This window comes from Anopheles merus, chromosome 3R, assembly GCF_017562075.2.
Source record: "Anopheles merus strain MAF chromosome 3R, AmerM5.1, whole genome shotgun sequence".
NCBI lineage: Eukaryota > Metazoa > Arthropoda > Insecta > Diptera > Culicidae > Anopheles > Anopheles merus.
Window position 1 is genome coordinate 22,448,063 of NC_054084.1, and position 24,196 is coordinate 22,472,258.

Sequence of the window (24,196 nt, forward strand, 5' to 3'; positions counted from 1 at the left end):
TCGCAATTGATGCTTCGCCCCCTGCATCGCGTGTCCCATCCGCAACGGGGAGATGTTCATCCAACCGACAAACAAACGAAGCGAACGGGAGTTTTTCCCAATCCACTTTGTCAAAGCCTGCAGCCCTCTCCCCATTCCATGCCCGTGTGTGTGTGCGTGTATTTACCATCGGGAATCGATTTTCTTGCCACAACCCCCTCATCCCTCTCCCCACACACACACTGCATGCACCGAGTGCAGGAATGTTCTTGAAGCAACAACTGCAACAGCTAATCGGTGCTGCAATGGGATGATGGAAATGGAGAGGCTCGATAAGGAAAGGAATTCATATGCTTTTTTGCCAGCTTGTATATTTTTTTCCTACTTAACGGAGCGTCGGTTGGGGCACGATAGTGGGATGCTGCATGCCTACTACATATTTTAATCACAGTTGAACCGAGCATTAAATCGTAGCAGGGAGGGTGCTGTGCGGTGAAATTGGAAGAAAATGCAAAGTGCGGCAAACAAACGTCGAGCACATGATTGGATGTAGGTTTTTTTTTCTGTTGGGCATGCCTTTACACCGAGCTTTTTTCTTCCAATGCATAGAATCAGCATGCTCTCTGCTAGATTAGAAAGAAGAACGAAGCGCAGAAGAAAAAAAAACATCAGATGTGCATTTGAAAATGCATTCACTGCAGTTAAGCAGACGGTGAGGGAGAGAGAGAGAGATGAGAAAATAAAAAAGCGAACGATGAAAGAGAAGAATAAAAAGCACAGAAAAAGCGCTTTGGTCTGAGATAGATTAAAAAGCTCGGGCACGACAATCGCACGGTGAGACACACACGCACACAAGGCCGGTGTGTGAAACATAAAACGGGAAACATGGCCAACCGACACCGATGACGCCGACGACGACGACAAACAGCGACAACAACATTGGCGTCACTGCCGAAGGAAGCCCAAAAACGGGAGGAAAGCACCGAGCGAGCGAACATGAACGAACGGCCGCGCAAAGAATGAAGCGAAGAAATGATCGAAGCAAAACAACAGCCCCAAACTACTCCCCATGGCTCGCCCCTGTTTCCATCCTGCCCGCTCCGCCCCGGTCCTGGTGGTGGGGCAGCCGGAATAACGGATCTTTCCAGATACAAATAATACTGTTAGCTTGATTTTCTCCTTCGTCCGGGCCGACGCGTTGTTGCGCCGTTCGCTTCTCAGTACCGTTCGAAATCTCTTTTTCTTTTCCACCGGTGCACCTTCCCCCCACCTCTCATCGTGGACCCCCTACGCACTTTTCTTTAATTCTGTTTCACCTTCCCTACCCCTCCCCATGAGCCTTCGTTCTTACATGATCGCACTTGGCTTAAGGTTGATGTTGGTCGTTAAGAATTTTAACTTCTCGTACAGCGCGGGTTCAGCGTGTTGTGTCTGTTGAAGCTTTGCTTCACTACCATTGTTGCTGTTGATGTTTCTTCTGGTTGGCTGGTGTTGTTTGCATTCGGACGTGCATCAACGCTCATCTGTTTATTACCATTCTCGACATGGTGGCAGGTTATTTTTCATCCCCCGTTTCTATGGGGTGGAAACAATTTGGCATTATACAAGTATCGATTTGTTGTGCCCCGTAACACTTTACCGCTTTTTACATTTACCTATGACAATAGTAAAAAAACTACTTCTTCAGAGATTGTTATGTTATATATATCACGTTTAAAATGCTATATGTTTTTAATTCATGAGAATATTATAAGTTCACAACAAATACAGCAAAATCATTAATGGTACCAGTAACATGCATAAAAAGCAACTTGAAATAAGATTTCTTATACACCGCCTACCGCAACTATAGGGACAGATGCTTTCCTTGGCTTGCGAAAATTTTGGAAGAGATAAAAAACAAAATAATTTTATGATAATTGCAAAATGATATTTTCCTTGTATGTTTTTAACATCATTAAACTTATCTTAAAGTTTTTTATATGATCCAGTCTTTATTTTGACTCATAAACTACCTTGCGAATACACGACCATACTTTACAATCTTCTGGGTACGGACACATTTGAGCTCTGCTATTGCAAAGATTTGAGCTCTGCTAAAATCGTAGTTGAGATTTTAGTTTCACTTATCAGATCTGTTTCAAACAGTTATTCACTTAACTGACAAGGTCCACATGGCACATTAAAATTATTTTTTGAAAAAAATAAAAATAATAATAATTCGAAAATAATAATAATAATAATAATAATAATAATAATAATAATAATAATAATAATAATAATAATAATAATAATAATAATAATAATAATAATAATAATAATAATAATACAAATAATCAAAAAGTTTTTTTAAATATATTTTTTATTTGTTTATGTTACAGGTTGATAATCATCCTTAACAAAATTCATAAAGCTATAAAAAAGATTTTAAAAACAATTTTGTGAATCCTTGATTTATTGCTGTTAATCTCTCCTAAGATGTGATGCTTGTATTTTTGGATGATTTTTTGAATAAACTGTATATATCTCATAAGATATGTTGTTTGTATTTCTGGAAATTAAAAACATTAATTATTTTTAAAAACATTAAGTATTACAAAAATCTTATTTTTGTAGGTGTCTTTATAGTCATGATACGATCCTAAATTCTTTTTTATTCGTTATATTCGTGTAATAATTGTTTTATAAATTTATATAAATCCACAAGGATGTGTAAAAACAATTAAAAATCAGACCTGTTCTATTTTTATCTGTCTATTCCAAACTTTTCATACGGGAAAACACAGTAAATATAGTCACGAGAGACAGTTTATTGTAATAAGCCTTATGTAAAAACACTTCACAAAACAGTTATAACATCTTTCTCTCTTTTCTCGTTTCAGGTATGTAACACACACTTGTTAAAAATATTATTGGTAAGTGCTCAATGCTACACTCTTCACAAACCAATGTTTCACAATTCCGAAACATAATCCAACCATATGGTTCATCCATTCGAATCAAAGAAACACTCGTTTGTGATGCCGATTGTGAGCTTTCCATTTGCATCCTATTTCCCCGAAGGGGTCACATTCCGACACGTGCTTTGGCCGCATGACCCGGATGTAAAGCTCCACGCTCGTGACCTAAAGAAAGGCCCAAACATGACGGCTGGCGCTGCCCGCGAAACGCAAAACGCCACCGAATGTCACTTAATGGAGCATAAATCATAATCTCAGCGGCACAGCATCGGAGGTGTGTTATTGCGCTGCGCGCGGTTAATCGGTGGAATCGGTGAAATTTCATGCTTCCGTCGTGGATGCGTTTACACACGCGGTGACCGAATTGATCTTGCTCGGACTCGGACCGAACACACTGCCGCCTGTCGCTGTAAACATGTCGCTTGCTGGCAGCCCCGGCTGGACAGGTAACAACATGCTGTGTTCAACACGCTTTTCTGCATGTAAGCCACACTTACCGTAGCCGTGCTGCACAATGCAGCCCTTATCGGCGATACGGCAGGCTGGGGCATCGCACATGAACAGTGTCGCCGCTCGTGAGGTTTATGGTTTATTGATTTATGTAAATAATTTAATTAAAGATCGCAGCATGGCGTAGCGTTAGGTTGCTGAGGACAGAGTCGAACCTCCCAGAGGTTCGTTATTGGGCCGATTCTGCACGCCTTCGATCAGTCCTGTTCTCGCCGAACGTAGCGTGAAAATTCGTGACATTAAACCCAAGGCGAAACATGAATTACAACAATACCGATTTGGTGAGGCACTTTTGTTAAGCGATCGACTTGAAACATGTTTGAAAGTTCAAGCTTTGAATAGGTTCGATGCCGACGAAGAGCAACACTTTTAAATGTTACGGCTGGAATAAATTAGCTACATTAAAAATCCCTTATAGATTGGAGCAATTGTGTTTCTGTGCTGTATAAAACTGTTGCAAAAAGTGTCCAATGCTGTTCAGACTATTGTTTATTATTTATTAAACCTTTTGAGACTGCTTTTCTGATCTTAATTTATGTCTAATTTAATTTACAACTGCATAATCACTGCCAATATCAAACACTACGCAGCATCCTTCCTTCCTTTCCACCTGCATCAGGACTCTTCATTATCTAACATAGAAAAGGTCATTCGGGTTCATCTGCCCACCAACGATTGCATGATGCAATGTGGGCCAAAATAGCAAAAGAAACAAAAAACCCGCCAATATCATCCCACATCCAAGCGCCAACCTGTTTGAGCGCATCGAGGAAGTACAGAAAATATGGAAAATATTCGGTGCACACTTTCGTAACCATACGTCTGGCTGGCTCCCGACCAAACGAGGAAGAGGGAACGCGAAGCGGAGGAAAGAAATTGCCAGCAAAACAGCAAAAAATGCGCTTTACTGTATGCCTGCAAACGGTGGTCAGTGGGATGGAGAGTGTAGCAACAGCATAAATAGCAACAGGCTCATCAACACCTTTCAATCCATTCGAATCGAAGATTCACCACTTCCCGTGGCATTAGGTGAAGATGGCAAGTAAGAAGCAACGCCAAAGCAACGCCAAAGAAAACGAAGAAACGGCATTTCATAATCGCATCTGAATTGATCTTTTCAAGCGAGGGGGGTTTCCTTTGCCGTTTTTTTATCGTTTCTTTCTTTCCCTCTATCACCACTATGTGGCTCGATCGGTGCTGTCTGCATTTCTCCGCGAAAGGCCAACAAGATTCGGATCCCAAAACCCGCGCCGAGAGGTGTGGCGGTGCCCGAAAGCACCCCGGTGCAGCTGAAAGAGATGATGAATCGCACACGTCACGAGGTCGTTGCCCTCACTGTAGCGCATGGTTCGGGCCGGGCCGAAGCAGAGAAAAGATGAGATCACCCGAAACCTAGACCGGAGCGCTCCGGAACGCAGGCAAGATCTATCCCAAGATGTTACGATGTATCGGCTAGACCGAGCGGAAAGGATCGATCGAACGTGCAGCAAGGTTTGCCGGTGTGCTGGAAGGGAAGGGACAGTAACGCACCGGAGCATTAAAGGTAGAGAACATGAGGCAGCACACGTGCAAGAACGAATGGTTCGGGAAGGAATGGTTCGATCGGAATGGACGCGGCTCCAGACTGGCTGTGAGCAGGGCTTTTGGGCCTTTTTTTTCTTCTTTCTTGCCCTGTCTTTTGGGCATCTTCATCGCTCGGCGAGTTTAAGTGATTTGGATGCTTTAATGGGAAGAATGTCAGAGCAAATGTGATGCAAAAAACGACGTTTCTTTTTCGTTGGAAAAGATTCAATTATACCGATCCATACATTGTGCTCTCACTTCCAAATAAATTTAAATTCATTTTTAATTTTAAAATTGTGTTGCAGTTTGTTTAAAAAAAATTATAAAAGGTAACATCAATTACATTAATTTTGAGTGATATTGTTGTTTATTTCAATAAATTTAATGACACTACACTCAAATCACAAGGTATTTTTAAGACGATTGATTTGTCTATATGTTTAACTTAAAATTCAAATATAACTTGATTTTCTAGCACGAATCTTGCTACAATAAGCATATTAATTCCTATCAGTTTTCAACTAAAATATCAGATTGGAATTTATCGTGATTTAAGATTAAATTGCTCTCCAGTCATAGAAACACGAAGCTGCATCGGTGTAAATTACAATCTATGTAAATACAATAGACAAACAGTAAAAGTGTGAATACAAAGCAAGCAGCAATACACACCTCATCTTTGACAAACGCCTCCGTCTGTGGGTCTAGCCGCGCTGCCAGAGATAAACATTCCCACCGAAGAATGTTTCTCTTTATTGTACTTTAATTGCATGGACAATCCATCATCTATGATTTGCCGCTGGCCAGCAAGGCAAGCCTAAAGAAGAAGACGAAGAAGAAGCAAAAAAGGCAACAAAACAATAGTTACATCGTAATGAAAGAAAAACCACAGTGCCTTCATCGGTGCCACCCGAACCCAAACCCGAAGCCAGAACTGCAGATTCGTGACGGCAAGAAGGACACCGAGAAGGTGTACGACTGGTGCACAATCTCGCTGGCCTTTTGCATAAATCAACCAAGAGGGTAGCCAAGAACGCAATAGAACGAGCATTAGACCGTTGGTTTGTGTAAATAATCATAAATCAATAAACGCTCAATGAGCGGGCGGGCGGAGGAAGGTACCGTGCCATGCTGCCCCACCGCTCCGAGGGAATCGTCCACGGGCAGGCGGATTGTTCTTCACGGCCAACTCATTCGCCAGGCCCACTCAAGAGTGTGATTTCGTACCGGCGATAGAGCTAGCTAATGGAAGGAAACAATCGAAGCCCGTGAAATGGGATGGTAAGGGTGATGGTGGTAGTGGTACTGGGGGAAAATGCATCGATCCACACCCGATCGATAACTCTTTGCCGGTGATCTTTGCGCGTCAGAAATCGGAAAGCGAGAACCGGTGCCCCGGTCGGCTGCACAAGGATGCAACATGGCGCGAGCGTACGCAAGCTGATGGATGGTCCGGTCTTTGATTCTACCTCATCCATCCGTTTGGCGCGAATCAACCGTACCGAGAACAAAGATCAAATGCGCCATGAAGATACAAAATTCGAATCGACTGTTCAGCACAACAACAAAGGGCCACATTATGGCGATGTTTGTCTGTGCCCGAAGGTGCGAATGGACCATTCTATTCTTTGGCGCGCGCGTCGTACTTGTGCATCAATGGCACTTAGTGCAGGCTAGTACCAGTATGTGTGTGTATGTTAGATGGTCAAGAGAGTTTCGCACAAGAAAGCGGCACCCTGCTTGACTGTCATCTACAGCGCTGCCTGCGTCCATGGTCACGGTACGGTGCAATTCGATGCGCTAAAGTGCATTTGTTGTTTATTGCATTGGTTTGCATTGTTGGAGGTATTGAAATTTGTTTTTAAATTATGGACATGAGCAAGGCAAACACAAACAAGTGATTTTTTGTTGTTGTCGATAGTTGTTTTTATTTCATTTTGCTTTCATTTTGCATTATTGAAGTACAACATAAAACAAACAAAAACAAAAAAGGATTTATACAAACATTGCCATGGAATTGACACTCGTTTATGGTAACAAAATGCGATCACTTCGCTTACTGGTAAAATATTGTAATTTTGGAGAGCTTTATCGAATTTAACAGAAACTCGTTCAAAGCTTATTAAAGGGTTTTTCTATTTATAGCATTGAAATATATTAACTATTTAACAATATTAACCTACGAATCTTGATAAATCGTGAAGAAAATATAAGAGATGTTTGATGTCAGTTATCCAGGATAAATGAAATGATGATTATAATGATTAAATGAATAGATGATTAAACTTTCTTACATCTGTAACGCAAATATCAAATCTAGATCTATCAAAAATATCACCCAAGATTTGTTGAAAATATTAAACATCATAAAATAAGATCCATTCATCGATCAATATGCCTGATAGTTTTTATAAACATCCATAAGATTAACACCATAACCCAAAAAACCAAACTTTCTCTCTTCAACCATTTAAGCGCCGTTCTGGACGAACCACAGAAACCGCCCCAAGAAATGCGTATCATGTAAGGTGCAACACGCCTCCACACCTAGCCTAGCTGTATCGATTAACGCACCAGTATGGAAAGCAGGCTACACTCCCTTCTCAACCGATTACTCAACCGCCGCCGGCCAGGATGGTCAACTTTCTACCGGAATTCGTTATTATTATATCATAGAATATTTAATTACTAGCGTGCTAATGCACCTCCCTGCCACTGCTGCACAAGCTCCCTGAGCGATCGTCAGGTTCGTGTGCAGCTCGACTGTGCACTGATCGGCACCTAGTGCGGCCCGGGATCGATCAAACCTTACCAAGGTGCAACGGCTTTCAATGAACGATCAAGAAAAAATTACCAATTGACAGCCATCTTTCAAAGTGGACATTTGTCAGCTGGAGGCTGAAGACTCCGGTAAAGGGTTACTGCTGTCGCTTGGATAATCAGCAAATTATGTCGGCCCGATACTTCGAGCGCCGATAAGCATGGCAAATGGTCAAGCAAGGATGTGGGAAGACCGGAGGGACTTATCTCTACAAACCTTGGGCACCGGTTTGTTTTTTTTTCTTCTACGCCTCGCGATGTGTTTATTACGTCTCAGTACGCGGCAAGCATTCAGCGGCTGTTGGAAATGTGGGTCATAATTTGCGCGCCCGCGCGCTTGTTGATTGATTACCGATCATTTCATGTTCGTTTAATTAATTTATCATTGATCAGTATGTTGGCTACTGCATTTGGGATATCGTTATATGATAAAGCTAGTGAGAAGGCTGTCAAGTGAAGAAGTCGGAGAAAAAAAGATGCATTTAAATACATCAATTAATTATTTAAAGTAATTTGGTTAGAGGTTACATTGCCTTAATCAACTCCAAACGTACACATGCAGCTCTCCCAAGGAAAATTATTATTTAATATCGCTAGTAACATCACAAACACACATCTCGCCGAGTGCAATCGCCTCTCCAGTAACCCCCTCGCACGGGACAGTGAATTAATCATCCAAACACTCCAGGCTGCCGTTCTAAAGACCATAGATCAAGCTATTTTTTTCTCCACTTGTCTGCCCAAGCGTCTCGCTCACGGCAAACCCACCCATACTGCCAGCCCAGGGCCCCGTTGCAGTGTGAACGCACTTGCAATTACGCAATCTTTGTTTACATGTGCAAACGCAAAGCAACGTAAATCTATTACCATGTTTGTACAACAAGCAAACAGCTCTCGCAGGCACCGTGTACCGTTCGTCTGTTTGTCTGCTGCAGCCGCAAAAGATGCACCACCACCCCATTCGCCTCTGTAGCTTCTCTTCCTCACTCTCCCTGGTGCCATATGGTCGGTTTAAGACGAACTCACCCGTACCAAGCACCCTCCTTAACGTATCAGAACCCCGTTGGGTGAAATGAAACGAAACAAATCGAAGTGAATCGAGCTTCCAGCTCACTGCACGCACTACAACTGCATGTACGCTGGTTCGCACTCTTCGTTCGTTCGCTTTATTGCACTATTTTCTTATCAGTTTAAGGGAATGCTGTTCCCTTGCCTTGCGTACAATCCCTCCAACACACACACACGCTATCGGGATGCATTTTATTTGTGCGTTTTTTCGCACTATTTGCGTGAGAAATGTGCAATGTGGTGGTGCAGTACGGTGCTGTACGCGGGATGGCACCCAGGCACTTGAAACGCAATCCTTTCTTTACGTGCATCCCCATCGGGCCGAGGTGGGTGAACGATAAATAACAGTACGGGGGTTCATTCCACCCGTCACTGTTGGATGGGTTTTTTGGTTTCTTAGTAGAACGGGTTCGATCGCGGGACGACTGCAAACTGGATGCAGTTCCTGCAGTACTGGGGTGCAGCAAGTGAATTCGAAGAAGTATTATGCGTGGTAATAACGTTTTCATTTACAAGCAATCAATTTATTGGTCAATTTTGTGGGTAACTTGCTTTCCTGAGTGATGATGGGTTAATGATCGGAGCCTTTAACCTTTCTACATTGCATTACTTTAAGGTAAAAAGATTTCCATCCTGGAGAACAACAATCTAAACATTAAAGTTTGACAGGCGTCACAAGCAAGGCTTTATTACTTCCGATTGCTTCAATCACTACATGGCTTCAAACCGGCTCAAAGCATAAAGCTTGAACCCCAATTACCGTTCTAATATTTTCTTTATGTTGGGTGGATACAGCCACTTGTAATGAGCACGGTGTTTGACGGCGTTTGTTTACGATACGATCGCCAAACCTGGTGTACCTTGGACAGGATGGTTAATTTGGTGTTCGCTCAAAGCAAAGAGCGCTAAGAGCGGTCCTGTGTGTTTTTGCCAAGACCCTGCTCGCCTGATCGATTCTAAGCTGCCCGAGCTGGGTGCCTCGATCGTGGCCATTTTTCATCGACTGACCAGGCCAGAAAGTTGCGTTTCGCCGACGCTGGCGCACTGTATGCAGCGTTGGTGGCCTTCGGATTCTTGACCAGCGCCAAGCCCGTAGCGATGCATCGAAAGCGCGATTGCGTTCTCTGATTTCTAGAATTTCCATCCCTCGCAGTGACTACTTGTGCCGTGTGCGTGTGTGGAAGTACGTGTGTGTGTGTGTACATTAGCACCGACCAAATTGAGTGCACCTCGTTGACCTTCGGTGCAGCTCAAGAAGCAGTAAGTAAGAAAAACAAACCGTTTGCGGCTAGCTTGAGTTAAAAGGGTAAGGGTGAACTGTAAAGACACCTATTTGGACAAACTAACTTTCGATCAAGAAGCAATGGGTAAGACACACCGTCGTTTCCGTCGTAAAGTGGTGCAGCGTATGGTAAGGCTTAGAACGTTGCAAGAAAACAACAACAAAAACCCTCGTAACACCTTTCGGGTGATATATGCTTGTGCAGAACAGCGTTCTAGCAAGTGACCACTTGCCCACCGTTTACAAAATTCACCTGCTAAAGGGGTTCAGGTATCACGCTACACCCCACAGCCAGCATTGGATAATTTCAGGTAATTATTCTAATAAAGCGCTGATTAGCTAATGTCTCTCGCTCTTGGGTGTAGCAGCAGCGAGGGTGGGGACGACGATAGGGCTGCCGTCCTTGTCGCGTTTGATAGATCGATGAACCGCGAGCGTGTCGAGGCCAGCGTCGTCTGCGCACTTAGAACGTTGGAGACTGCTGCACGGGTGAGCGAGAGAGTAGCACAGCCATCCACAGACACAGCAAACGCAAACCAACGTGCATCGGGCCACCCCATATATGCGGTGGTACGATCGCATCACCGATCGGTACCGACTTCCACCACCATCGTGTATCTAATGGTTGTATCTGCTTCGTTGAGGGTAGTTGGTTCGTTCTCCTTCTGTCTTTCCGATACAAGCTAAACGTTAGGAACGAAATGAAGGAGAAACGAAGAGTCTGAAGAGGTTTTATTTGGAGGTAAAAAAGTGCAATAACTACTGCTACTACTGCCAGGGAGTGCAGTTTCGAAGAGTTTTCGTTATATTCATCACAGAACGTAAAAGGAATTTTCAATCGATCTGATGCTTCATCTAGTCCTGGTCCATATACCATTTTAATCGTTTCCTTTAATTTTGTCAAGAATTATAATGAGCTGAAACATAAGACTCATCATACAACTTCGAGGTCCGTTCATTAGTTTCCCCGAAGCATTCATTTGTTCTAGGCTTATGCTAAGGATTCTACATTTTAGTCCGATTATTCTATATGATCCGATCATAATTATGTAAAATAATCGAAAATATTGATTTAAACTACTAACATTACATCTTATACTGGGCAATATTTCCCAAACCGATAAACTCACCTCTATACTCAATGTGACTTCCTCCACCACCCAGCAAAACTATTGTCTCGTGCAATTTATCTCCCGTCGTCTAAGCTATGCAGACACTTCAACCCCTCTATGCTGGCTTGATGATTGATTGAAAGAAGCTACGGCACGGAAACCATTCGTCTCTCGTTCGCTGTTGAGGCTCGCTCTCTGATGAAGAAGATGCGACGACATTTAACCCTTTCCCGAGGTCCAAAACCTCCCGAGACTCTCTTTCGCCTGTGCCCATTTACGGGAAGCTGGGCCTTTGTGCAGAAAAAGCTGGAGACAAATGGCCCGAAGAAGATCCGTACGTTATGAAACCAATCGATACGAACGTGGCGGCAATCGATCGATTGGCGAATCGAGAAGAAAAAGGAGATTGAGCGGGAAATATATTTTTTGTGGGGTACTTACTCCATCACGGCAGCAAAGCTTATCCCTAGGCAAACAATGGATGAAATTTGATATAATTTAGTCATTTTATGGGCAATTTGCATGTGAGGCTCTCGTTTCTGTTGTGCTTGAAAATAGAAATTGCTTCATTTGTATGGTATATGATTGATTTGTTTAATTTGTTTGCCTCTATAATCACTGTTGACCAATTAAGGCGCATAGTTATTATCATTCAAAGTACAGTTATGAGTGTAAGCATGCGTTCAATCAGCAGCAGCCATACACGACCCGTGAGAACGATTATGCACGATACATTTATGCAGGGAAGAAAGTAATCCTTTCTATTGTGGAGAAATTAAAGCATGCACTTGATGGTTTCCTGCCATCCATCGGTTTTAACCCTTCCTTGGTACTTAAAGCTAAACAAAACTCGCTACGAATCATCTAAAACGGAAACATTTCATGGATCGATTGAAATCGATTCGGTTATTTAGCAGCCTCACACTTGATGGTAGCCGCACACATGCTGCTGCGATGGGCGAACGGTTTTACATGCACAACACACAGCAGGAAACCGACTCCTACAGCATCTTCGGTCGGTTTCACAACTGCCGGGCTGCACCGTGTATCGTCGACAGCAAAACTCCCCGTGTTTGCGCGTCGGCGGATGTGGATAAATCGCAAGACGTATGTACCACCGCAAGAAGCTGGAAAAAAGAGGAGAAAAACAACCACCACATAACGGAGTGATGCAATGTGCAGGGGAGAATAAACCATCACGCCAGTCATTCACCAAGAAGGTGCATCCTCTAAGGATATCCACCGCTGCAAATGTAGTCGAAGGAGTTTTTTGTTCGAACGGTTCTCTGCTTAGCTCGTAGCTAGAACCTTTTTTTTGTGTATCCTTCTTTCAGCTTGATTCTTGCACCGAATCAGAGCCGATCCTCGACTGTTGCGCAACCTGCCCAGCATTGAATGGCAGAAACGAGCCGTGCGGCCGAGAGCCGGAGCGATGTGCGCTGTAATGCGATAGCGCAACATTGCACCCAGGGCTGCCTCCACACAGCTGTTCTTTTGCACGGCATCTGGAGCACCTTTGCCGGAGGGCTGACGAGGTAATTTGCAGCGCTGTTTCGTTCTTACTGCCAAACAACAATTCTTCAGTTGGTTTTTTTTTGTGCTGCTTCTACACCTTTTTAAAGCGCACGGTTGTCACTGGAAATGGTACCGAGGTGCAATTGAACGGTGTCTGGATGGAGTAAAACGGTTCCATTCTTGTTCGTGTGCGCGCGCGCTTCTTACCGTTAGAAATGCCAAAAGTGTTTGGGATGAAACATTGATCTAGCGAAGACGCTGAAAACAAAAAAAAACCCATGCTGCCAAACCACATGTCTAATGATCGGCAAATGACAGACGCTTACAATGAGAGAGCCCTATTCGGGTTTTTTGTTAAGCTAGTTTTTTTTTAGGATATGGTGCCAAAGAAGCTGCTGCCAAATTACAACAGCATTGCTACTGATGGGCGTTGTTTTGCAGGACTAGGTTAACTAGTCTTACGAGTAGCTAGACATTTCGTTCGCTCAGTTCCTAAGCTTCTTCTGATAAATGTTTTAACTGAAATTAATATTTGAAAATCGAATGCAGTTACGGGTATCAAAACGACTATCTATAGTCGTTTTCTTTTTTTTTACTCTAACGAACCTATTTTTATCTGTAAGTTAATTTTTTTGCTCTGGAAGAATTCGTTACAAATGTGCAAAGAATTAGAAAAAGATGTATCAATCAATTGAATGATTGATTTTTTAGCTTGAATTGAATAATTTTTAACAAATAGTTTCAGAGATTAACTTGAATTTTACAACAACAAAATATTCATACCTTCTTCTTCTTTCTGTTTCTTCTTTGGCTCAACAACCGATGCCGGTCAAGGCCTGCCAACACACTTGTGGGGTTGGCTTTCAGTGACTTATTGATTTCCCCCCATAGCAGGATAGTCAGTCCTACGTATGGCGGCACGGTCTATTTGGGGCTTGAACCCATGACGGGCATGTTGTTAAGTCGTACGAGTTGACGACTGTACCATGAGACCGGCTCATTCATACCTTACAGACGGAAATTCAAGCACGATGATGCTTTAAAATAGGCAAGAATGAATCAAAACTTAGTGCCAATGACTTTAAATGAGATATTTAATATGAAACCTTTACAATTTTGACATAAATACTTTTGATTCTTATTATCTTGTTATTTATAACTAAACCCATGACAACTGATTATAGCATCAATCAATAATTATGTGTGTTATTGTATGTTGTCCCAAGATGAAGTTAACGAGATGTCTTTTATGTTCCAAGATGAAGTCATCTATACCATGCCTTATAAGATCAATAAATAAACCTATTGCAATAATAAAAGCGGCTGTTAATTTAAAACAAAATGCTACAAAATCGACAAAGTTCCTGTAAATTTACTGTTCAACTATGAGCTATGAAATTTCTCAGAAGAATACCGAAAACAATTGCAAGATTATGCTTTAGTATTCAATAGTTGATTTAGCTTATTAAACCTATTATGCTCCGCTTCAATCCCCAATATTATCTTTTCCCTTGAATTAACTCATTTTATAACTTTCGACAACATGCCTCAAAATTAACCCTATTTTACCTCACTCTTGGGCTAGTCTGGGCATCATTATCTCATTCAGTAGTCAATCCTTAAAGGAAACATTACGCCCTCCCTGTAGCTGCTAATACGCTCGAACCACATTTCTTTCCACCTGTAGCGTAGACAGCACACAAGGTGCACAGTCTGCTCATCCACTGCCACAACCAGCTAAACAAATCAAACATACAACAACAACAGCACTCACACACACACACACACGATCGTGGACGTTTGGCCGGGACCTGCCAGCTCCCGAGTGATAGGGATGCGCTGGTGATAATTGTCGGCTTAACGGTACCGTGTGCTCCATTCGGCTCGGTACCAAACCAAACATGCGCAAGCCGTACGGGGATCAAATAGCGAACGCTAATAACCCGTACGGTTGTTCTGCAATTAGAAGCTTCGCTCGAAACCATTTTCCATGCTGCACACAAGCTTCCACAGTTGAAGGCGGCGAATGAAGGAGCCGGAGAAAATGGTGGAAGCACCGAGCGCCGCGGTTGTAGGGTAATCGCTTTAATTGTCTGCAGTATGATCCATTTTTCCGTAAGAAAAACAGTTGCAGCAGCAGCAGCAGCAGCAGCAGCATTGGCGTCATTCCCGGCCTTTACCAGGCGGGAAATCACTTTTTGGATGTGTAATTTTTGCCTCCACTCGCGGTATCGGTAATGATGTTTGAAAACATTATTGGGACTGGCTTTCTAATTGAGCGCTTTTTTTCGGGCTTGCCTCTTTACAGGTGAGTGGCGTCCATTTTCCATACATGTGCATTAAGCGTTCGGAAGTTGCTTCGAATGGGCATGGAAGCATGTTTTTTTTTTTTGCTGTCCATTTACAAACACGTGCACGGGAAAATCAAGAACATTTCCATTCAATTGACTCCATCAAACGCTGATCACTTCCTTCGCACATAGAAAAAGGGTTTTTTTTTTTATTATTCTGGGCATTAAAAGGCCGTCATTTATTCACACCTGTTACGCGAAGCGTAAATAATGACTGTTTGCATTGATCGATGTTAAACGATGCTCGCTTTTCCATCATTTGTTTCTTCCAAAGTTCCGCGCAAGAACAATAATAACGCTTGTTTCCCGCCCCAAGCATCGGCAGCCACTTTAGTACCGTTCCTGCCTGGCTTGACCCAAATCTGCTTTCAACTACCGAAAATCTTTCTGCTCATAAAGACATTAAAACCCCGAACATAAAGTGTACGACACGCCGGGGTCGCACATGCCAGAAGCGACAACATAAATGAAACTTATGCAACGACAACCGAGAACCGTTTGGCAGTGTGTCCCGTGTAGGGTAGGTTACAGCAAGTGTGTAACATTCAGTATCCCGTATAGTGGGGAACCTTGCTCCACACACAAACACACCGATAGACGCGGAAAGGAACGAAAATTAAATCATGAAGCGAGCGATTCTTCACACAGTACTCGTTATTGTGCGTTCCCCGTCGGACGGTAACGGTTTCGACCGGCGACAAACAATCGTCCGCTGTACTGCCGATGGTGAGAAATCTGCGGCTACCGTTTTTTTTTTGTGCAAAGCTATCGTTGAGGAGGGCTTTTTGTTGTTGTTGTTGTTGTAGCTAGTAGCTGCCAAAACTCGCCCCAAAAGCCAGGAAGACACCGGCGTCGTCTCCAGCAAAGAAGAAATGGGTCAACCGTCAACGGGGAGAACGGGGAAGCCGAAATCTTCCGTGGGATTCGCCGCGTCCACCACGTCGGACGGATTTCACGTGAGCGGAATCGGTAATAAGATGGATGGTCTCATCGACACAGAAGCACATACAAGCACACACACACACACACACTCACACGCCCAATGGTCGTGTTTTCGGCATGCACATTCCCGCGAAATGCAACCCAGCCGCGCGGCTCATTGAAATGCAATCGTTGTGGCCCCTTTTGTGACGGTAGGCAGTGTGCGATAATATTTGAAATTTCTCTCCCGCATTTCTTCGTGCTCCCGCATGTGGGACTGGAACGGTCGGTTTTTTGGTGCCAAGGGGAAGGGAAGGTGGAAGTTTTATTAACAACTTTATTTGCAGCTCAATTAATGGCCAAAGAATGGACGTCGGAATTTCGATCGAACTGCGATCAAGGGAAAGAAAGAAGGTCGTCCAATTGAAGATGGAAATGGTTGCGACTTTGTGTTTTTGAAGGCTTTGTTGTACTTGCTTCTATAAAGGTTTATTTCTATAAACTTTGTAGAACGTTCAATTTTAGTATATGGACAGCATAATTTTCTGCTTGATTAAACGTACATCGAAAATCATAGAAAATTTGGAGGACTGCCTTTAATAAAATAGATAATTCATAGTCAAGCAAATTATGATTGGTCATTAGCTGAAAGCAGGTTACTATAATTGTTTACTAGATGGAACAATGTTGAAGCCAAGATATAATAAGAAGAACAGGTCGATACAAAGCCCGTTGCTAGGTTGCCATTTTCAGCTCGCTTTTGACAGTTTCATGAAAACGTGTTTGCAAACAAACGGCTAATAGTTAACGCGAAAAAGCGGACAAATTCACTATCAGAAAGATTACACGGGCAATCACTTCCGGAAAATAAAGGAAAAGTAATTGCAGTTTACTCCATATTCAGAAACATTGATAACCTTTTTAATTGTTTGCCATTCCGTGACCACGAATCACTACCGTTTGCAACGGTCCTGCAGGAAGAACGAAAAGTTTAACAGGCATAAAACAGCACAGTTCATGTTACAACTTGGTAAAAGAAGTTCTATTTACTTTCAATTAAACACTGAGAGTAAAATGAAACAACCAATCGGCCCACACTGGTACAATATGCATACCGTCCTTTGCTTATAACTCGGGGACGGATGATAAATGAGTTCTTTGAATTATATCAGTCATGTAATATTCTAATTGGATTCTAATTCCTATAATATTCTAAAAGGAAATGAGTGCAAAATGCTCAACAAAACTCTGATTTACTCCATAGCAACGTCCATCGCTAACCACAAACAATATTCACTTTAACTGTCAAAAATTTCCCATGGCTTTTTGGAAATTTACTCTAAACGCTTCGACCTGTTCTCTTACAAAGACCTTGGTTGGAGCCGTACAAATAACATAGTATTGTTCTTAGAAAACCTCAATACAACCTTAGAGTAATAAGAAGTGTTTTAACAAAATAATAAAAAATATTATTTTATCATGTGTATTGTTAAGCGGTAACATCAAGATTTAAATTGAACTAAGACGATAAGATGGTTTTAGTTTCTCTGGTTAAGCTTGGTACCAATTTATCTCGAAGTTGTCAAAGCAAATAATACCTTTATTGTAATTATTTTTGTTTAAAAAAAATCTTTTGTTTGAAAATGGCTAAAAATAGATAATATCTGTCGAAATGTGATCAATTATCGTACATTTTTTATAAAGAAAATTATATTTTAAACTGATCAAATGCAATTTTCGCACACAAATCATCATACACGATCAAGTTGACTTTAAAAAACAGCATTTTTCACCCCCTTACTCAATCGCAAAACGTCAGCAAACGATGGCTGATGCTTTTTTCCATCACGCCAACTCTTCTTATCTGAAGCCCGCGTAAGCTCGCACAAAACAATACCGTATCATGCGTCAATTACAAACCATACGGTACTCTCGCACCACTCCCGCCCAATGCACGGCACAGTACAGCACTACACTCATACACGCACGCGGGGCCTCAGCTTCAGCGCACTGTTTCTTGTGGGCCACGCTTCCACCGTGTAAGTGTAATGAAATGTATGGTACGGGCAGCAAAGCGAAGAAAAACAAAAGGCACGGGTAGGAGGGGAGCAACATTAAACACAACGAAGAACAATCTCATAACCATAATCATGATCATAATCGTACACGGTGGCGGTAGCGGGGTGTACTTGCTCGCTAGCCTGGGCCGTTGGGTTTCTTTTGCTTGATCATCTCTGCTAGCAAAAAGAAACTTAGAAGCCAACGTCTATAGAATTTCATTTAAAAAACAACAATTGTGTCGTTATGATGCAGGCAGGAACTAGAGCTGGGATGTAATCATAGGAGCAGCAGCGTGCTGATTCTAGACGACGACAAAAACATAGAACATAGTGGTGAGGCTCAAACGAACGAGAAATGTGCACACACCTCCACATTCACGAGCGCGCATGAATCACACCAACATGTGCAGGCCAGGCCAGATCGCTCACAGGCATGCATTGATTTATGCACCACACAAGGGGATCACACGAGAGCATATCACATTAATGCCCAAATGAGGAATAGGCGAACGACTTTTCCTCCCGCTCCCATCCCTTGCCTGCGTTGCATTGGCGTGGCGGCAGCGAGTTAGTTCACCACAACATCTCCGCATAAAGCGGGGACACTCCTTTTTTGCCGTTGCTGTACTAGCTCGTCTCTATGCAGCTCCGCGTGCAGCCTAGAATGTAGAACAGCGAACGGAACCGCCGATAGATGCATGGCGGAACAAAAAAGAACGATGCTAGATGTTGCTGCCGATGCAACAGCGAAGCTCAGGGGGGAGAAAAAAAAAGAAATAAAATTAGATGATCGAACATGAATTGCACGCGATGCATCCCGAGCGGAAAAAAGGGGAAAGAAGCAGCTAGATTAGTACAAGAAACTGATGCTTCGTGGGGTGGTGAAGAAGAGGAAACAAACAATGAAGAAGAAACAAAATTCCTCCCACCGTCAGCATCATCATCATCATCATCGTCAGTGGCGTTGCACACGTGCACTAATACTAACTTAGTGTCACGTGCACTAATATGCTCGCTGCTATCGAAGCTAGTGGTAGTAGTTTAGCTTTCCATCTACACATACATGTACTTTGGTGCTCCATCGTAGCATAGAAGAGCGATGTTAGCAGCATAAAACTGTTGTTAGTGCGGGAAAGGTAAGAGGGAAACACTGGTAGCGGGATAGAATCCGTTAGAAAAAAAACTCTACGATCTAGCCGGTCTGGGCTGTTCAAAAAGCGCCAAAGAACATTGAGTTGAGTGAGATGGAAAAATCACCCTGAAAGAGAGAGAAAGAGGCGTAGAGCGATAGAAAAAGAGAGAAATTGCATGCAAGAGAAATCTCACTGCTCGAATGTCAACATAAAACAACATGCTGCATCTCCATCCCTGTCTCTCCCACTTGCTCGCTTGGTCTAGCAAAGTGGTAAAAAAGCACAGTTAGAAAAACACGTCCAAAGAGAGCATAAAGTGAGTAAAATGATGCTCTCTTGTTTAACATTTAATTCAAAGAAAAGCTACTGTTTTCTACGTGCAAAAAAATAATTAAAAAAAAATATAACACTAAAATGTCTAGCTAGAAACTCAACCAGCATAACCCATCAACATAGAGCTGAGCTGAGAAACACAGCATAAAAAGGAGAAAGAGAGTGAGAGAGCGCGCGTTGAAAAGCGACTCGCATGCGAGAATGCACTTTGCAGCATAAAACGGTTTCCGAGCGAGAGAGCAAGAGAACCGAAAAGCGGGAGAAAATACACACGCCGCCGTAAAAGTGTACAAATAAAAAAAAAATGCTACTGCTGTTGCGTACCGTTTGTTTCAGTTGGAAGGAATGGTACAGTGAGCGGACTGTCGAAGAGTGGGTAAAAAAAAAAGGAGAAGCGAAGAGATGTTGCACGCGTGTAACGGGTGTTATGTGCCAAAAGGGGGGCCAAAGACGGTCTATGAATGGAACGGAACGAGAAAGAGAGAGAAAGAGAGCTAGTAAAAACCTCAGCTTGTGCGTGCCATCTGCGAGGGCAGGGAGCGGAACGCCACGGAACGCGAGAAGAGAGAGAGAGAGCGCGCGCATGCAGGCAGGCTGGCTGGCTGGCTGGCTCGTATGGTCGGGCGGACTGTGGCCCCCGAGTATGGTCGGGTTTGAATGGTGGTGGAAATATTATGTTTTGTATTTTCTCTATGGACCAGTCTTAAGCCGTACCTCGTATCGAACGCATCGAGCGGTTGCGATCGATCGCTGCCGCCGCCGTCGTCGTCGTCATCGTTTTTCGTCGTTGCCGCCGATTTTTCTTCGTCGTCATCAAATCGTCCGCTACGTTCCGTTACGTCACCGTACGTCTGTTTGGTTTTGGTTCTGGCGCGTGTGTGTGTGTGCTTTTTTTGGGTTTTTGTCCTCTATTTCGTGGCAGTGTTTAGTGCCTGATCGTGCAGTATAAGCCAATATAGGCAAGGTTCGTTCTTTGCGGTGACCCAGTAGCGTTTTTTGTGTGTACCAGCTCGGGAGGGGGGCTTGTGAGAGGATCGCAATAGTTTGTGACGATACGAACCCAGATCCAGACGGTGGGAAGGTTCTGGAATGAATATTCCTGCTGGAGGGGATTACCGCGTGGCCAGCAAGTGTGAGATTGTTTAAAAGCAAAGTTTGATGTTTTAAAGAAAGCGTCTGTGTATTGAAGTTAAAAAAACGTTCGTGTGGGATTTTTGAAAATTATGTCTCATAGTTTTTAAAAATCATAGAATCGTGAAAATATAAAAAGAGAAATATTAGAGTTAAATAACAATATGTGAAAAGTAAGCGCAAGCAAAATAAACAACAGATATGCAACGCAAAATGGATAACAAAATGACAAATCACATCGAAAAAGTAGAAAAATGTTTCAAAAGAAATGAAAAGAAGTGATAAATGGATGTGTCTCAATAGTAACCGGTTGCAGGAAATAAAGAAGAAAAAACGCACCGAATAAACAAGCCAAAAGATATGATCGGCCAGATAATCGACCAACAAGTAAAAGAAAGTTTTGTGCAAAACAAAATTCGGATGAAATATTAACAAGTGAGAAAAGGAGAGAGAGAGAGATAACCGCAAAGAAGAGAAACGACAAACGACATCATCAGAAGTGCGAAGACAAACGAATGGAAAAATAAAGTGCGTGCCCAACCTAAAGGAACCGTTAAAATCCATTGTCGCCGATTGTCGCGGGTGAGACAGTGTAAAAAAAAAACAACAACATACCTAAGTAGCGAAAAGAAAAAGTCAACCAACACAGTGATAGGGTAAAAGGGTAGCTGCTTAAGAAGCTGAAAACAAAATTAAAAATACCCCTACCACAAACGGTGATTTTTCGTGGTGGGACCACTGGCAAGCGACGGAAGTGGATGGCGTGCGCTACTACTGCGTCTCCTTGCGCTGCATCCGCTTATCCGGTCGCGAACAAGATTCGATCTCCGCTGGCTGAGAAAAGGCGCCCAATCCGTCGACGCGATCACGATCTAGGCGGGCGCGCGCGCGCGCGCTCGATCGCGAGCAGTGAATTTCACGTTCGTCATTTCTTTTGCACTTTCGGGGCACGAACGCAATCCCTGCCCTGGGCTGCGCCATACCCCCTGTGCCCAAGCCTACCTGAACGATGATTGTCATTCACGCGCCGCACACCACGACGCCACGATGACGATCGCGGGCTGATGATCGTGAGCCGTACGTACCCGCGTGGTCGGCGGTGATTCGGCCGCTGTTTGGCGGCGCTCGCCCGGTGAAAAGTGAAGTGAAAGAAGCATTAAAAAATTTCACCTTACATAACGTCACATTAAGTTAACACATCGAATCGTATACCCTTTCCCCTGTGCCACCCCGGCCACCCTGTGCCCACCAGTGTGTGTGTGTGTGTATAGGGGGGATTTGCGCCGTCTGATCGGAACCGGACTGGACAATCCCCGGCCCATGCTCGCCCCGCTTCGCCAAACAGCGGGTGTTTGGTGGGTCGCAACAATCACGGTGTCTGTGCGTTGAAGCTTTCTGTGACTGTGTGTGTGTGCGTGGCGTGTGTGTGTGTATGCTTTTCGTCTTCTTCTGTTTCGTCTGGTGCGTAGGAAATGCACCCGATAGTGGATTGATACGAAATTAACATAATAACAGCGAAAATGTGATTTGAAATTTGAATCCATGCTCGGCCGCGCGGGTGACGGGTTCGCTGTTTGATACATCTTTGTTGAATGCGTTCCGTCCGGAAACACCAAAACACCCGTCCCGCAGAAGGAATGATTACGCATACGCAATCGTGACGGTTTCTTGCACCACGCGAAAGTCCAAACGGGTGGGATGTTGATGTGTTTGTGTGTGCGCGCACGGTCTTGTGTGTATTGTGGCTATTCGTTTATTGCACGAATCATCACGGCGAGATGGAGAAGCCCACCTGGTGGTCGTGGTGATCTTTGGTGGATTTTTTTTCTCTGTTGGGGCGCTGCTATTAGCGATCGTTTCTCTCTTCGCAAAGCGTGTGTTAGACAACCGTTAATGTGTACATAACGTAAAGCAGCATCCAGAAGAAGAAGAAAACAGACGCCACCGGAATATTTCCGGAAATCCCCAGAGCTTCGGAGAAATGGTCAAATAAAAACGAGAAATGACCGCAAATGTCACCGAAAATAGAAAGACAATCGCGTCGGATGCGCGTTTTGCACCTCGCCACAAGTTGTTGTGATATATGCTACCGAGCAAAATGTCATCGAATGAAAGTGGCACGAAACAGGATAAGATTTGGATGATGCGGCGGAATCGATACGTGATTAGATTAGTGTTTCATATGCAGATTCCGTGTGAAATGGATTTCCAAATACCATCTGTCGGTGAGGACGTTGCGTGCGTGTCGCTTAAAACTTGAACTGTGGGGTAGTGTGTTGCTGAGATTACGGTTCATTTTGAACGCAGAGTGTGATTGAAGTTGATTGAAGATGTCACTTATATCTCGATGAGTAATTGAAATTATTTCCTGGTAGCTTTACATTTTGTATCATAGTCTAAATATCATCAAAAAGAAAAGTAAAAAAATAATTCATTATACGACGTTAACTTAAAGGATTGGATTCAGTTTTGAACTGCAGTGAGCTACCACAGGGATCTTACTTTCACCAGAAGTGTATCCTCGAAGATCAACGAGATTCTGAACAGATCCTCAACTATATTGATATATTCAGGGCTTTGTAGGTCCTATTAGACCATTTCCATTTATTTGAAATTCGATATACTATAATGTTTATCTGTATTATAAGGAATGGTCGAATAATTGTTGTTTCGTTACAAGTGACAACCTGGTCAAAACAAGCTCTTTTTTCTTGTCGTGGACTGTTTATTGAAAAAATTCTTGAAGAAAGATTGAAGTTGCATGATTTGCAACTGTCGCATTTTGCTTTCAAATGACAGGATCTCTTAATTATTTTTAACAAACTAAAGAGGTCGACATATCCTGCGAACCAATGTAAAACAATTACTATTTGGGACGTTATAAAATAAGTCTTTTCAAAGAATATTCCATCTCTTGAAGGAACACGTCCTACTGGGTAGTTTTTTTTATTAAAAGAAAATAATCTTTTGAGTACCTTATTTGAAGAAATATTTCCATGGCAGAAGGTAAAGAATGTTTCACAAGCTACAACTTATAACTTTATGAATTATCTGTCTTTTAATTGTGTTTCAATGCCCAAACAGCAATGCTTGATATATAAACATCTATCTCCGTTTTTCTGTAGAGTTGAACAAAGTCTTCCCTTTTCCTTACTAGCGTTTCACTTTGCTAGCAAATTTGTGATTTATTATTCCCATATGATGAATGGCTCAACGGAAAGGATTCAGCATTCAAGGCAAACAAAATTAGCAAATGCCGCCAGTAACTAAACCACTACCCTTCCCAAACGCATTTCGGTGCATGAGATAGCTCATTTGCAGGGGCTGTGATTGATTGAAACCATCCTTTACCCCGGGGCGGCCGGCCATCGAACGCAACCGAAACGACCTCATTCGCGCATAATCTCCCTTCCGACCGGCCGCCGAGGGGAGCATAATTTGATTGGAAGGAAAAATTG

At 43.0% G+C, this 24,196-nt stretch overlaps 1 protein-coding gene across 6 annotated transcripts in view; it reads left to right on the top strand.

Annotated features, from left to right (window-relative positions):
* Window positions 1-24,196, top strand: part of LOC121597705 (probable nuclear hormone receptor HR3) — a 118,270-nt gene that overhangs the window by 13,001 nt on the left and 81,073 nt on the right. For 3 of the 6 annotated variants that reach the window (XM_041923704.1, XM_041923709.1, XM_041923706.1), the window contains exon 1: window positions 20,320-20,571. The exons of 2 other annotated variants lie outside the window; for them this stretch is intronic. The gene's annotated coding sequence lies outside the window, so the exon portion shown is untranslated. Of the gene's footprint in view, window positions 1-20,319; window positions 20,572-24,196 lie in introns of those variants that run through there. One more of the 6 variants, XM_041923705.1, reaches the window with a different exon arrangement.